The sequence below is a fragment of the Danio rerio genome, chromosome 25, assembly GCF_049306965.1.
Source record: "Danio rerio strain Tuebingen ecotype United States chromosome 25, GRCz12tu, whole genome shotgun sequence".
In the NCBI taxonomy this organism is placed as follows: Eukaryota; Metazoa; Chordata; class Actinopteri; order Cypriniformes; family Danionidae; genus Danio; species Danio rerio.
Window position 1 is genome coordinate 18,671,968 of NC_133200.1, and position 15,966 is coordinate 18,687,933.

At 37.2% G+C, this 15,966-nt stretch overlaps 2 protein-coding genes and 1 long non-coding RNA gene across 5 annotated transcripts in view; 2 read left to right on the plus strand and 1 right to left on the minus strand.

Annotated features, from left to right (window-relative positions):
- vac14 (vac14 homolog (S. cerevisiae)) overlaps nucleotides 1–15,966 on the plus strand; it is a 210,896-nt gene that overhangs the window by 118,481 nt on the left and 76,449 nt on the right. The window lies entirely within an intron of this gene.
- galnt18a (UDP-N-acetyl-alpha-D-galactosamine:polypeptide N-acetylgalactosaminyltransferase 18a) overlaps nucleotides 1–15,966 on the plus strand; it is a 135,078-nt gene that overhangs the window by 7,052 nt on the left and 112,060 nt on the right.
- Nucleotides 781–8,685, minus strand: LOC141380950 (uncharacterized). Its single transcript, XR_012400368.1, has 3 exons — nucleotides 7,109–8,685; nucleotides 6,586–6,943; nucleotides 781–6,386 (listed from the first exon to the last, which is right to left on the minus strand). It is a non-coding gene; the product is annotated as an uncharacterized lncRNA (long non-coding RNA).

Here is a 15,966-nt window from a genome sequence, read left to right on the forward strand (position 1 = left end):
CGGGAGATTTCAAACCTGAGGCCCCGCCCTCTGACGCAGTAACGCAGACACACACACACACCCACAAACACACGCACACAAACATGCCGGTCGATTGAAGTCACACTGCAGATGGATATTATCGAGCCTCTACCCAAAGATGAAACCTCAGCATTATAGCCAAGCAGTACTACGCGCGCGCGCGTTGTCGCCCGGAGGTCTATGTGTGTTTTTCTGTTTGTGTGCGCGGACGATGGCAATGTGTGTGTGTATGTGTGTGTGTGTTTGTGTCTGTGAAAAGAGCAGAGTGAGACAAGCTTGGATATCTCCTCGACAGTTTTTGCTCAATAAAATAGTTAATCGTCTGAATTTTCAAGTCCATAGTCTGTTTTTACATTGACCCACTGGCAGCTAAAATCCATGCCTACACTATCGAGCGTGTATGAAATGTGATTAATTTTATATTGCTGATTAGCTGTTGTGCATTTTACTCTCTGACTGAAGGCAGTCGACCAATCGCAGTAGGCTGTCATTGGTCCAATCAGCGCAGATTAGCTTCGCGCTAAGGAGGGGTTTGGGAACAATTTGGGAATAATTAGGTAAAAATAAACGCAGATTATAAGACCATGAAAGTGTTTTTTGATCTTGCATGCATATTAGACTGTTGTTGGAGACCCTTACAACCAATATATGACCCTATTTCATGTATAATATGGGCTCTTTAATATCTGTGGCTCTGGATTATACATTTAGGACTTTAGAGTGGTGTTTACAGGTAGGGCTGCACGATTCTGGCTAAAATGTGAATCATGATTTTTACTTAAAATCAATATCACGATTTTGTCACAATTCTGTAGATGTAAAATGAAGGTTAATGTTGGTAGGCTATTATTACTGTTAATTTCTCAAACATATGGTAAAATAATTATAATAATAGGCCTATGTGTAGGCTTACTGTTGGATAAAATGCAAAGTTTTGTATAATCATTATGGTGGACTTGAACAGACTTTCAATATGTCCTGTTTTTTAATTCACAGTAAAATGATGACATCAGAATATTATGATGATGACTATTCATATATCTGAAGTTGAATTATTATGCGTGAGACTTGCTCGTCATTTTTTATTGACAACATTATTAGACAATTTGTTTTCACTGGTAAAATGAAACATTTGTCATGATCAGATTCCTTCTTTCATTATATTCAACATTATATAGGCTGGTTATACTGACACAGTAAACATTTATTTTCATGCACAACACTGTGATAACTATGAAAGAAAAAACAAATCAAATGCTTGTGGTAATCATAACTGTAAAATGCGATATGTTCATTTAAATGATGTGTGCACAGGTGCTTGTGGGAGCGAGCTCAAGCCAAACAGTGAGAACAGCACCTATTAGGGTCACAGAATACGATCATTACAGAATTTGGTATAATAACACCACCTTCAGCGCGGCTCTCAAGTGATCGCTCGGTGCAACAAACTGAGCTTACGGTCACCTCATGTGATTTCGCAGCCACGAATACATTACATTTAGACAGAAATAACACTTCTGGGTGAATTATACCTTATAAACACAGTATGTGACACTTTTAACGCCATTTGAAGGTGTCCATGTTGCTGTAAAGACTTTTGCATCTACCTTTACTCTTCTCTCCTGATCTTCAAAATATAATTGGCTGAATCGTATAAAAGTTGAATTAAGATGGTGTGTAGGGTCAAATTTAGATCGTGATTTTATTTTTTCAATAAATAGTGCAGCCCTATTTACAGGATTGATTGTGAGCTTAATTACATCAGTTTGTTCAAAGTATTGTGTTTAGAGGATGTAATTTTTAATCTAAATATTGCCAAAATCCTTTTATAATTGTATCTGTTCGCATGACCAATTGCATGCAAGTATTGAGAAACCTGCCTGACCATATGGGGACTTAAGTCACACATTTAAATTTTTCTAAAAGTAGTACATGGATTTCCACCACATCAAAACCCATTCCACAGATTCTCCCTTCAAAGTGCTTAAATTATGAAAAAAGTCCACAGTTTCCATCTGTGCCTGCGTATGGCCAATTAAACACACTTCTGTCCTCTTTGAAGCCTTTAAAAAACACGACTGCTTACTGAATCCACTGTACAGTAGAGTCTTGTATTCACATGCTCATGGGTGATTGCTGAGCAAACAGCTGCTGAGTTTTTCCGTATATCTAAAGAGAACATCGGTGCCAATAACTTACCCATTCTCTTCCCATTTCACACAGCTCTGCACTGGAGATCAGCAGGGTGTCTGAGTGCTATAAAAATACCGGCTTCATACTATCATCTTTGTGTCTTCATGCCCTGCTCATAAGTTCATAAGTTTATGAGTCACACTTTCGAGGCGAGTGTTTCCCCACTAATTTATTTCGGACCATCTCATTACAACGTGGATAATTAACGGTTGGATGTTTTTTTTTTTTTTCCGCTCGCACCCCTGCAGGCATTTGTTGTTCTGTTATACTGCTTCTGTTAAATACCACCTGAGATTGTATCATTATCAAAGGTGTTTTTGTCCACGCTTCTCTCATTATAGCACAGGCCACACAAGAGCTTGTTTTAACGCTACGCTTCACTTGCTGAAGGGAAATGAAGGAGAAATGCCAGAGGGAAGGAGCGGAGCGGGAACAGAATACTTGATAACATGGAGGTCACAATGGTAGAAGGTTGCTTCCTCAGTCTGTGATTTTCTTAAAATGTCTTGATTGGCTCTTTAAATGTGTTGTAGTTAATTAAAGGCGGGTAATTGCTCAGACACCCATCAGATTTGGCTAATTAAATGAGTTGTGTCTCTGTGGCAGGAAGGCGTGCTTAGTCTAGACGGTGAAAAAAAAGTATAAAAAACTTAATTTACTTGCAGAGCTTGCTGGAAGACGCAACTTTTTACCAATGTAGAAGTCTGATGCATGGAAATACTTGCAAATGACTTACAGTACAAGTTATTCTTTGGATTTGACACACACACTCACCGGCCACTTTATTAGGTACACCTTACTAGTTCTAGCTGGACCCCCTTTGCCTACAGAACTGCCTTAATCATTCGTGGCATAGATTCAACAAGCTAAATATTTCTCGGAGATTTTACACCATATTAACATGATAGCATCACGAAGTTGCTGCAGATTTGTCAGCTGCATGTTCATGATGCAAATCTCCCGTTCCACCACATCCCAAAGGTGCTCTGTTGGATCGAGATCTGGTAACTGTGGAGGCCATTTGGGTACAGTGAAATCATTGTCATGTTCCAGAAACTAGTCTGAGATGATTTGCGCTTTATGACATAGCGTGTTATCCTGCTGGAAGTAGCCATCAAAAGATGGGTACACTGTGGTCATGAAGGGATGGATATGGTCAGCAACAATACTGTAGGCTATGGCTGTTATAGGCTGTGGCGTTCACACGATGCTCAATTGGTACTAATGGGCTTAAAGTGTGCCAAGAAAATACCACCTACACTGTTACACCTCCACCTCCAGCCTGAAACATTGATACAAGGCAGGATGGATCCATGCTTTTATGTTGTTGACACCAAATTCTGACCCTACCATCCGAATGTCGCAACAGAAATACAGACTCATCAGATGATTTTTTCTCATTTTGATGAGCCTATGTGAATTTTAGCCTCAGTTTTCTGTTCTTAGCTGACAGGAGTGTCACCCGGTGAAACCAGTCTGGCCATTCTCCTCTGACCTCTGGCATCAGCAAGGCTTTTGCGCCCACAGAACTGCCTCTCACTGGATACTGGATAAAGATGCAAACCAGCCGGTTTGGCACAAACAACCATGCCACATTCAAAGTCACTTAAATCACATTTCTTCTCCAGTCTGATGCTCGGTTTGAACTGCATCATATCGTCTTGAACATGTCTACATACCTAAATGCATTGAGTTGCTGCCATATGATTGGCAGATTACAAATTTGCATCAACGAGCAGTTGGACAGGTGTACCTAATAAAGTGGCCTGTGAGTGGATATAACATATATGTCAAAAAAAGCATCATATGTCGGCAACAGTGGTGTAGTGGTTGGTGCGTCGACACATGCACTCCAGTGCTCAGGCGACCTGAGTTTGATTCCTGCCTTGCGGTCCTATGCCAATTCTTCCCCTCTCTCTGCTCCACACACTTTCCTATCAATACTCTCTACTGTCCTGACCATTAAAGGTGAAAACCCTAAAAAAAGAATTGTAAAAAAAAAAGGCAACATATACCTTTGGAATCACATATGTACAAACAGTATATGTTGTAATGTATTAGATATCGTTTACCTATATAATAATATATGAAATTAAAAATCCAAGGTGATATGTTCATTCATTTTCTTTTTTAGCTTAGTCCCTTTATTAATTTGGAATCGCCACAGGGGAATGAACCGCCAACTTATCCAGCAAATGTTTTACACAGAAAATACCCTTCCAGCTGCAATCCATAACTGAGAAACATCCATACACACTAATACACTACAGACAATTTAGCTTACCCAATTCTCCTATACCATATGTTTTTTTGGACTTGTGAGGGAAACCTGAGCACCTGGAGAAAACCTATGCAAACACAGGGAGAACATGCAAACTCCACAAAGAAAGGCCAACTGACCCAACTGGGGCTCGAGCCAGCGACCGTCTTGCTGTGGGGCGATCGTGCCATCCACTGCGCCACCGTGATGCCCTAGTGATATACTAACATGTATATAAAATAACAGTTAATATATTTGAATGTACTATTTAAAATACCAAAGGTTGGAAAAAAACTGGATATGTGTGAAATCCAATAATAACCTTTTATGTAATAGGTAATTGTCATATATCAATTTTTTATGTGGTTAATAAAGAAATACTGTTTAATTTTATTGATTTTTATTTTGATTAGCTTTCAATTACATGCACACAAGCACAGAATGCAGTATATTATTTGTAGACTCGAGCTGAAGCAGGCATGTTTTCCTCAACAGGAAAATGGCTTAACATGAGAAGAGGCAATATCACAATCTAAGCATGTGAGGCACATTTGGGGTCAGGATTAGGGTTAATCTTAATGTACGGGAGGCGTTTGAAATGCTTTGAGCTGTTTTTCTGTAGCTCTTTTGCATGTTTCAAGATGAGGTCATCTCAAAATAAACACTTTCTTCCCCTCTGTCAGTGGGTTCCACTTAGAGTGCATCCGTCTGCACTGATTTGTCAGCTCGACTCACGGATGTCTGCCATCCGGAGAGCAGCCCGTAATCATGCTGGAGCTTCAGTAATCCTCAGATCTCGACACAATTTCAGCTGTATTCCACTGATCCGGTCAGATGCATAATAAGGGGAGGTTGGAGTGAATGACTTATAGAGTGTTTGGTATTAAGCATTGAATCTTATGAAATCTGATAACAGATGCCAATACATATTTGCCAGCTACTTTATTAGGTATGCATTGCCATATTGACCAACACAGACTCATTGGAAATATGTGCAACAGTTTACATTTTTGTAAACCCAAAAAACATACTTGTGTTTAACTGCAGTTTTAATGTAAATTGAATGCTATAGGGCAGCATAGTTTTAATAGTCAAAAACTTATCTGGAGCCCATTTTAGAAAGAAAGGATGTTAAGTGAAAAAGAGTTTTGAAATGGGAGAAACTCTGGGTTTTCGGTTTTAAAATGGCAGGCTTGTCAAACCGGAGAAAGCAGGGTAAGTCAAGCCTGTTTCTGCAAGAGAGGTAACTTTAACTCAGAGCCAGTTACCGTGGTAACTTACTCTGTGAACCTAACCTGGTCAGGAGCAGGTTTTATTCTCTAAACTCTTGAGTTTCTATCAGTCTCCTCTTTTTTAAAGATGAAGTGGTATTTCTTACCTTAGCCTTACGTTTCTGCTCACCTATTTTAATGCTTATTTTGGATATGCGCATACAAAATGATTGATAGAAACGTCATGATGCATACTGTAACTTTTTAAAAATACGCATAAAAACATGCGCATAACTGAGTTGGATAAACTATATATTTAATAAGAAAAGATGAAAGAAAAAGATAAGCGTGTAAAAATAAAGTCACACATTACATTACTTTTTTTATTGTACTTAAATATTTCAATACTATAGATGTAAAATTACGCATTAACTTGAGCATTTATTTTTTTCCCAGGCTAACTGTCTGTGTTTCACTGATGCAGTGGTGTTGCTTTTTTAAATATGGTCAAATTTGCTATAACATGAGCACATCAAGAGAAGTAAATGATCTCTCTTTTTTCAGATGTTGCCATGGTCACTCATAATATCTGCACTGCATAGATAATACCTTTTTATAGTTATGGTGTGTGCGCTTAACTCTGAGTTGGTCTACTCAAAGTTGATTGAGCCAACACAGATCAGCTATTCTTAAACCCAAAACTGTGTTTTTAATTTCTCAGTAAATCCACTCATAGTTCAAGTTTAAACTCTGAGTTGGTTGAACCTCCATACTGAAACAGGTCCCTGATCTTTTTAATGCAAAAATAAACATAAGTGTTAAAGAGACTCTTGAACTTGATAAATAAAAATGTCACAAAGTGTGTGCAATGGTAAAGTGTAAATGCTGAACAATCAACACAAACTTTTATGTGTCAATAATAATAATGATACAGTAAACCTCAAGCTCTGCCAACAAAATTAATTATAATAATCAAATCTGAGTATTCAAGTAAAGAAACCAGCCACCATTATTCATGTACATGTTGCAGTTTAAAATTGTGAAGTTGGATGACTACATTACCCCCATGCTAAAAAATATTTCAGAAGAGTTGCTAGTGGTTGGGTTGCACAAGGAAAGAAACCAAAAAGCCACTCTGGCGACATCCTTACTCCTTTTTTTTTCTTCTTCTTTTATTTTTGTGTGTGTTGTTATTCTGACCTAAAGTGGCGTGGTTTTATCCACCATTTGCAATGCGCTTTGCGCTAGAGCTTTGTATCTAGGCGACCATCAATCGTTTTCTCAGAGCATGACAAATGGACAAACCATTGCTGCGACTCCAATTCAAGTTGGAGAAAAGTAAAACGCACTGCAGTGTTTGGGTGCACTGTGTTTGTCTGAGGTAATTGTCTACTGTTATTACTGAAATGTTTGTATTCCATACAAAGTGTGAAGCAGACTGGTTAGTTCTACTTGCATGAGTATGAGCTTGCAGCATTCGGAAAAGTTCAAATGTTTTTCAACTAGGTGTACCTGGAAAATACACGAGCGTCATATGTGTACCACTTGCACACCATGTGCGTGTCACTCCCATTCCGTGCAAGTTACATTCCTCTATCAGACATGACAAACTCACACTCTAAGCTTATTGGCATTACCTCTATGACACACGCTCAGCAGCCATATGTGGTGTTCCAATAATGTCCAGCTACAAATTCAACCGTCTTCAGATTGATTTGTTTCAACAGATTTAGAGTGTTTTTACAGTATTTTACATTTTGGGTTAAGTTTTTTATTTTATTGGATATAAATCGATCGATGAATAGAAGTCAGTCTAATTCAAAGAACCAGCAGTTTTTTTTTTTTGCCATCTTCTGTCAGGTTCTGTCCAGGTTCTTTTACTGAAAAAAAGGCCCAAATACTTTACAGTTGTAAAGAATAACTGATGTAAAAAAAAATCTGGAGCTTTAAATGTTTTGCTAATAAAGCTTTAAAATAAGCATTTTAACTAACAATCAGTTTGGGCCTCCAAAAATATTCGGAGAAAAAGTTGGGCCTGGAAGTGAAAAAGGTTAAGAACCCCTGCTTTAGGTTATCTGACAAGCTCTGCTTTCGTGTGGATGTAAGAGAAGGATGTATATCTGAAACCTATAACAAAACACACCCTAAGTTAGTGTTGTCAAAAAAAACGACAATTCAGTACCAAGTCAGTACAAAAGAAAAAAAAAAAAAATCAAAACAATTTTTATGCTTTTTTGACATGTTTAAAAAAATCGTATAAACCTTTAAACCATTTAAATGTTACTCAACTTTGTTAAAAGTGTATTGGGTTAGTTAAATGATAGTTATTTAATTTTCACTCATTGCCAACAAATATTGAAGTGTTGGTTACAATCCTACCCTACGTAACATATTTTTAGATTTGCAAAAATGTAGACAGTGCCCTCTAGTGGATTTGTCATCTTAAACATGCTGTGAAACGTTACGTAGTAATGTATTTTACAGTTTCTCAAAATGTATGCTGAGTCACGTATTTTCATTGAGCCTGGGTTGGTATTGACATATTGAATTGGTCCATAATGACATGAGAGCGTCACAGTTTCTTTGTCAGCAGCACATCCATGCTATGAATCTCTTGTTCCAGCACATCCCATAGCTGCTCTGGTGGCTGTGAACCATTTAATTTTAGTTAATTAAATTCATTGTCATGTTCAAAAAACCAGTTGGAGAGGATCTGAGCATTCTGACAATGTGTGCTATTTTGCTAAGTACCATAGCCATCAACAGATGTAGTGTAAATGCCTCCTCATTCTGTCTTGTGATTTCTAATTGATTCAGATCGATTCATTAAAAAGAATCACCAAAGTTGATTTGTTCATTCACATGTTAGGATGCACTTTGTCCTGCGTGTTCACTATTCGTGTGCGGTGAGCAATAAACAGTCGACTGGTGCTGCTTCTGAATATCGATGCTGGAAACGCTCACCGAGCCACTGACCCAGGGTTAAAAACTGAATCATTCGCCCTTGACTAACCGAGCGAAACCAAATACTGTATGCGCCTGAGATGTCCTTGCTTGAGTGAGTGACAGTTTCCTGGAAATTACAGAGAACAAGTTGAATGTTAAGTCTCTTGAGGTTGTTATTGCTAATATTTCTGCAACAAGATGTCAAAGACAACTACTCTAGTTAATAAAAAATACCCCAGAGGTGTTAAACTTGGAGATATGACAGTTTGCCTTTGGTAATTTTAGCTCAAAGCTAATGTCTGTTCAATCAGTGGATTCTGTTATATAAATATAATAGCCTGCTATGCTAGCTGTAAAATGAAACTAGCAATTGATGAAAATATAATGTTTACAGTTATCATAAAGGTATTTGAAGCTGACTCTTCATTCGCTTCACCTTCGGAATCATAAATGGGTGTTAAAATGTGTATTAAGCCCAACATTATTATTTTTTAATGATACATTGACATTAGCATTAAAGATTGAAAGGATTTTTTACAACACAGGGTTTTCTAACAGATAACAGTATCATATAATTTTATACTCAGATATATTGTAGATATTCTGTCCGAATTCAGATTGCTGTGTAAGTATTGCCTATTTCCTTCCATGGAAAACAAAGGCAACATTTGATGGTTCTGCTGTCAGCAGCCTGTTAGTGGGGCCAGTTATAGACTGCGGTTTCTAATACTGTTGCTTACTTTAGTATACTGCCTTTTACAGATGGATGAATACTGTTGTTTCATTTTCAGCTTTACAAATATAGTACTTAAATTGATTTTTTTTTAAAAAATAGAATGTATTTAATTGATCAGAAGTTATTGTAAACACTTTAAACAGTTATATAAATTATGTATATTTCAAATAAATGCTGTTCTTTTGAACTTCCTGCACCTCAAAAGAATCTTGTAATTTTTTTACATTAATAATAAATGCTTCTGGAGCCGCAAATATGGTTATTAGAATCATTTCTGATGGATCACTGAAGACTTATTTTTTAATTAATAATTAAATTCATTATTTAAAAAAATGTCATTTTCAGATAATGTAAACAGAAATCAGCTATTTTACATTAAATTAATGTAACTTGAATGAGACATTTGAAAATGAACACTGATCAAAATCAGAGAATACTTTTAGATATCTCCCAGTTATCAGTGATCATTTTGTCATTTGCTTAATTATATGAAAAACCCAAATTAAAAAGAGAGTTCACTGAAAAGCCAGTCATCATTTACTCACCCTTCATTTCCTGTCACAAACCTGTTTGAATTTCTTTTTTCTGTTGAACACAAAAGAAGATATTTTGAATAATGTAAACATTTCAAACCTGTAACCATTGACTTCCATGGTGTTTGCTTTTCCTATAATCAAAGTCAATGGATAGCACTTTCTAACATTTTTTAAAATATCTTTTGTGTTCAACAGAGAGAAGAACCACTTTAGGGTGAATAAATAGTGAGAAAAGTTTCATTTTTGGGTGAGATAACCTTTTTTTAACGTGGCAGACAAACTTGATGGTGAGTCTTTCTAAGGTCCTGTTTACAATAATATGTTTTAGTTTTAAAACGCATAAGCAATCAGTCAAATGTACAGAATCAGTGTACGTGGTTACATAAACTACTATAGTAACTTATCTTTGTGCTCAGCCAAAACACATTACCTGAGAACAAGTAATAGTCTCAAAAGACCGAAGAATCTTTAGATAGAGACAAGACAAATTAAATGAAATGTTTAACTAAACTATAGTGAGATGAGATCCAGCAGTATATTGATGAACTGTCCAACTTGCACTGCTCTCAGCTGGGAAGGTGTGCTCAAAACACTCTCTTACTGCCTTGAGCAGGGGTGCTCAATCCTGTTCCTGGAGATCTACCTTTCTGTACAGTTTAGCTCCTACCCTGATCAAACCCACCTGAACCAATTAATTAGGACCTGAAATCCACTTGATAACTACAGACAGGTGTGTTTGATAAGGGTTGCAACTGAAATCTGCAGAAAGGTAGATCTCCAGGAACAGGATTGGCCATCCCTGGCCTAGAGCATGCACTGCAGCGCATGCCAGAGTGTATGTGTGGTCATGTGATGTGCAGTTTGAAATGCTACGTGAAACGCCAATATGGACTTGGATCAGTTTCGTTCTAAAATGCCGTTTTTAAACTAATATTTATTAGTGTAAACGGGGCCTAAAATGACTGCAGGTTGTCCAGATGAAGACCAAAGAGAGACCATTACAGCCACAGCAAGAGAAGTTAGTGTCATTAACTAAACTCATTCAAGTCCCTCAAAAAGGCTGGATATTCGCAAAAGATAAATGCCCGAGAGTATAAGATAATGTGAAGAATCTCAGTGGGCAGTCAGTTCACCACTGCAGCTGGAATTGCTCTCTGCTTTAGTGCTGAACAGGATCTGTCTTGACGTTACGTGTCTTAACGTTTAGGATAATTTGAACTGAAAGGCTCTGCAGTGACAAAAGCTCTCATCAGCAGAAAAAAGCTAATCCTAAACGTACTTTGTGAAAAGCAATCAGAATTAGAGAACAACAGTGAGTATGTTTACATGAACACCAATAATACATTTTAATATGATTAAGACAATACTCTGATTAAGAGTCTACCATGTAAACAGCAATTTTTGATTAATTTAATCCGACTAAGGTCATACCTAGAGCTGTGAACCTACACTAGTCTCACGGTTCGGTTACGATTATCATGCCATCGATTCGGTTCAATATTTCGGTGCATTGACTGTGCTTTTCATACACAGTTTTATATTTTCTTCACAGCAGCATTTCTTGTATTAAAATGTATGAATATATTTATATTTATATACTATTTGTAATACAATTTTGTCATTTAATACAAACAGTCAGATATATAAACTGTAACTTTAAACAAAACGAGCATTAAGCAAATAATATAAACAAATATAAACATCCAGCTCAATTTCTGGTCCTTGTCTAGTTCTCTTTCACCTCTTTGATTTGTCACACCCTCAACAAAAACGGTTGCGATTGGCTTTTGCGCGCTGCGCTCTTCACAGATGAGTGACACTGATAAGCGGCAAGTGGTGTCGATAGTGATGATGTATGATAGACACGATGGAGAAAACTCTGCAGACACGCGCTCTTTCTTTATCCAGAAGTAACGCCGAGAGGAGAAGAAAAGCCACGCCAGCAGGTCAAATGGGCCACCGTGTGTGTGTGTGTGTGTGTGTGTGTGTGTGTGTGTGTGTGTGTGTGAGAGAGAGAGAGAGAGAGAAATTAAGTACTTTCATTCTCTCAATCTCAGTGAAATAGGGGCTTTTGTTGTATATGTCAGTGAAAGACTGATCCAGCAAACACACACTGTGAAATTGTGCACAGTTTATGAGTTTTAAGTAGTTAGAGCATTGTAAATAATCGCGATCGCCTCCCTCGCGACAGAGCGCATATGAGGTAAATGACGTCAGTAATAACTGGTTATGATTATTACTGAACTGATACAAAATTATCTGCATCTGCATCACGGTGCACGGAAGAAACGATTAATTTTGACATCCCTAGTCATACCTGAACTAAACAGAAATTGGATTAAGACCTGTGCAGTATGCCGGGTCCATTATTAAAGTACAGTACAGACATGCAAACAGCTTAAACTATTACCGTTGTGTAGGATTTTCGCCACATTATGTGACAGGGTAGTCTATACCTGGGCTTAATTTGTGCTGAAACAAGCCAGATCCAGAACCTTTGAAATCTGATCCAGCACCTCATTTTACCGATTCCCTTCCTCACATGCACACGTCCACGACACTCCCCCCATTCCCCCCAATGCCCCGTCCCGCTTCACTTTGGTCTGCGACACCACCCAATCAATCCCACAAACCACCCACGCTCTCCACTATGTCCACGAAACATCTAACTTCCTAAACTGTTTCAGGACCTTGCAATTTACAAATTAAGCACTGGTCTATACACACACTGCACCTACCAAGTCAGTGAAGGACCAAAAACACCTGCATCACGAATGCTGAGAGTTTTTATCCCCATGATGTGTTGAGTGTGCGTATCAAATTCTATTAAAGCAACACTCTTCCAGCAGTTCATACTCACATTCAGTATTCCGTTTGTCATGAGGGGCATGCATGGAATATTCCTGTCATGCTTTCACTCTGCACTGGATCGCAGGAATCATTAAAACACTTTTTTTTTATATAATATTAAAACTTACAACTGGAACCATCAAACGCTGGCCAGCGAGTGTGGCAATACAATACTGTTCCAGTTCTAGACTGAAACACAGGACTTAAATACACAGAACATGATAACACAAATCCCAAACAGGGGTGACACAGCAGGTGGAACTTATGATCATAGAAAACAGCGGGAAAACAGAACAAAGGAATCACATGACATAAACACGGAGGACACAGAACACAACACAGACAACTGACAGTTCCTGAATGAAAGTGAAAGTGCTGAACTGCAGTTAAAGGTGACAAATTAAAAAGGAAACACCTGAAATTACACAAAACTCTAAAGGAAATGTGGATAGCGTGGTGTCGTGACAATACTAATCGAATTATGTGCTATAACATTTAAAACACGATCATGAAAGGAGTACTCGAAAAGCAACTCATGGAAATGCCTTAATCATATTTATGTCTTAATCAGATTAATGCCTAGTTCAGACTGCGTGATTTTAGCCCAGATTTTGGCTCGCCGACAGGTTTTGAGAAATCAAACAAATGCCTGAAATCACAGGCAAATCACTGCTCGAGCACGTGAGTGACAATCACACAGTATGAACTTTCAAAGATGCGATCTGAGAGAATCACCGATGAGTCGTCGATGCCTGCGAGATATTTGGCGTGCTAAATATATGGAGTTGTCGGCGATTCAAATCATGCTGTGTGAATTGAGTTTTGACTAAAAAATAACATCAGCGATCACCTACAGCCAATAAGAGAGCAGCTTACTTGTGTGTACCTGTGTGTATACCTGCTGCAGGCCAGCGGGAGGCTGGGGGAGAAGTTAAAAGCGCTCATTTTTGGTTTATTTGGACCCACGAAATGGAGGAAAAACTAGTGGAGGTTTGACAGGACTCAGGAGCAACTGTGTCTGTTTGACGTTTCATACAGAAAGAAATTAGTTTATTATCAACGTTGAGGAGAAATGGCTAATTCCCGCTTCTTTCTCATTATGTAGTTAATAACAAAAGATATACTACGTGTTTTTAGCTGTGAGACGTAGTTTGGACGAACTTGTCGGCGATTCTTCCTATAGTGAAGTCATGCAATGTGAATGTCCCTGTCGCCGATCCATCTTGCAGTGTAAACAAAGCAGCGACGAAACGCTAGCCCAGATAGTCATGCAGTGTGAAAACATCTGTGACACGACTACTTTGAAAATCATGCAGTCTGAACTCGGCAAAAATAATTAATTAATTATGTCCAAATAATTTGAATAATTATGTCCATGTAAATGTAGTCAATGAGTGCAGCATAAAGAACGATTATAAGCGATAAATGTTGGAAACCAGAAACTAATGACTTCCATAGTATTTGTTTTTCTAATGGGAACTGGTTTATAGCTTAATTGTTCAACAGGAAAAAAAAAAACAGGTTTAAAAATCTTATTAATTCTTTATGGGAAGGAAAAGTAATATAGAAGGAGAAAGCGAAAAAAAGAGGGTCGATCCCAGTTGGGTAAAATCAGCACAGCATGCTGATTTTTATATAACTCTATAGGCTAACAGTCGGCTGTTGAGCTTTGTGGGGCCATTGGTCTGCGTTGGTCTGGCTTGTTGCTTTGATGTGTTCCACACGGCATCTCTTGTCAAGTTATCGTCAGATCAAGTTTTCCCAATTGAAGAGAGAACTCTGATTGGTTATTCAGGCAGGCATCAGAGCGGGAGATGAAAAAACTGAAGTCACATAGCAAGTAAACAAATCAAGTCAAGAAGGAACACAAAGAGGCCGACTGTAACTTTGCTGCATTTCTCAAATATTTGCAAACGATTTGGATCATTAGATTATTAGGCATATTTGCACAAGCAAATTTCCTCTGAGGTGATTGAAAATTATGGTGAATATGTTACTTAACGCTGCTTTGTTTACTTTTTGTCTGTGTGCATTTCATCTTCTGTTTTGCATTTATGGAATGGGAAAACAGTTACTGCCATCTGTGGGTCTGGATAGACTATTTTAGACTATTATATCTATTTTCATTCTTCTGCTGTCTGTTTGGTTGGTGTGTTCATGTACAGTGTTCGATCATCAGTGCTGTTATTTGACGGCACTAGTTGTTTGCTGTTGGCTTGATATGTCCTAAGCCAACGTGAAATGTGTCCTATATAATCACTACTGACATCAAAAATAACAAAAATAGTGTCGGGGATAATTGTTTTTCCACCACTTTTGTTTTAAAAAAAAAAGTGAAGCATAATTATTGACATTTGGACTCTGTCCTTTTCCTTAGGAAACTGTATTTTTATATGGATAAAAAAAAAAAAAAAAAAAATCTTTAACAACTCCCTAACTGTCACTGCCCCTATAATGGGATGCTTAAGTTCGCTATTTTGCAATTAAATCCTAATATAATCATGACAAACTATATTTCATTAGAAAGGTCTAACTCTTCTGAATTCATAAGTTGCTGTTGTTTTGTTGTATTTTATTCTTTAGGAAGCGGAATACTGTAATATTGCAGTCTAATCGTAAAACAATCATGATAAACTATAAATCATTTAAAAGTTTAAAAGTCCTAGTTTCCATATCCAGATTTTAATAGATATTACAGACCAACAGTTATTTATTAATTGCAACAATTATTCTCATCAGAGTTGTAAAGCTTTACTTTGCTACAGCAATCCACATGTAAAAAGTTTTAGATGCTTTTTAGAGACTAAATTCAAATTAAATTCCCACACTACTTTAGAATTTGATGTCTACTTTACAAATATTGTCAAAAGTATGAAAAAAATATGGTTCATATTTCTCAAAACATATACAGAAATAGGGGACACCCTTGTATGATCACCAATGGAATTGGGTGGTCATGTCTGGTACTGCGGCTAAACAAAATTTTACTAAAAGCTCTTTTTTTTGAGATATCAAGTTCAAATTTGGAATATAATTTGTATAGGTATTTAGTTTAGATTTTGCTGAATTTAGGCTAAAACAGGTTTTGTAAAAAAAAATACATATTTTATGTAACATAATAAAATACACATTTATTGCTTTATTTTTTTATAAACACAAAGGAATTTTACTTTTGTTTTATTCAACTAAACTTTTTTCCAAAAAAAAAAAAAA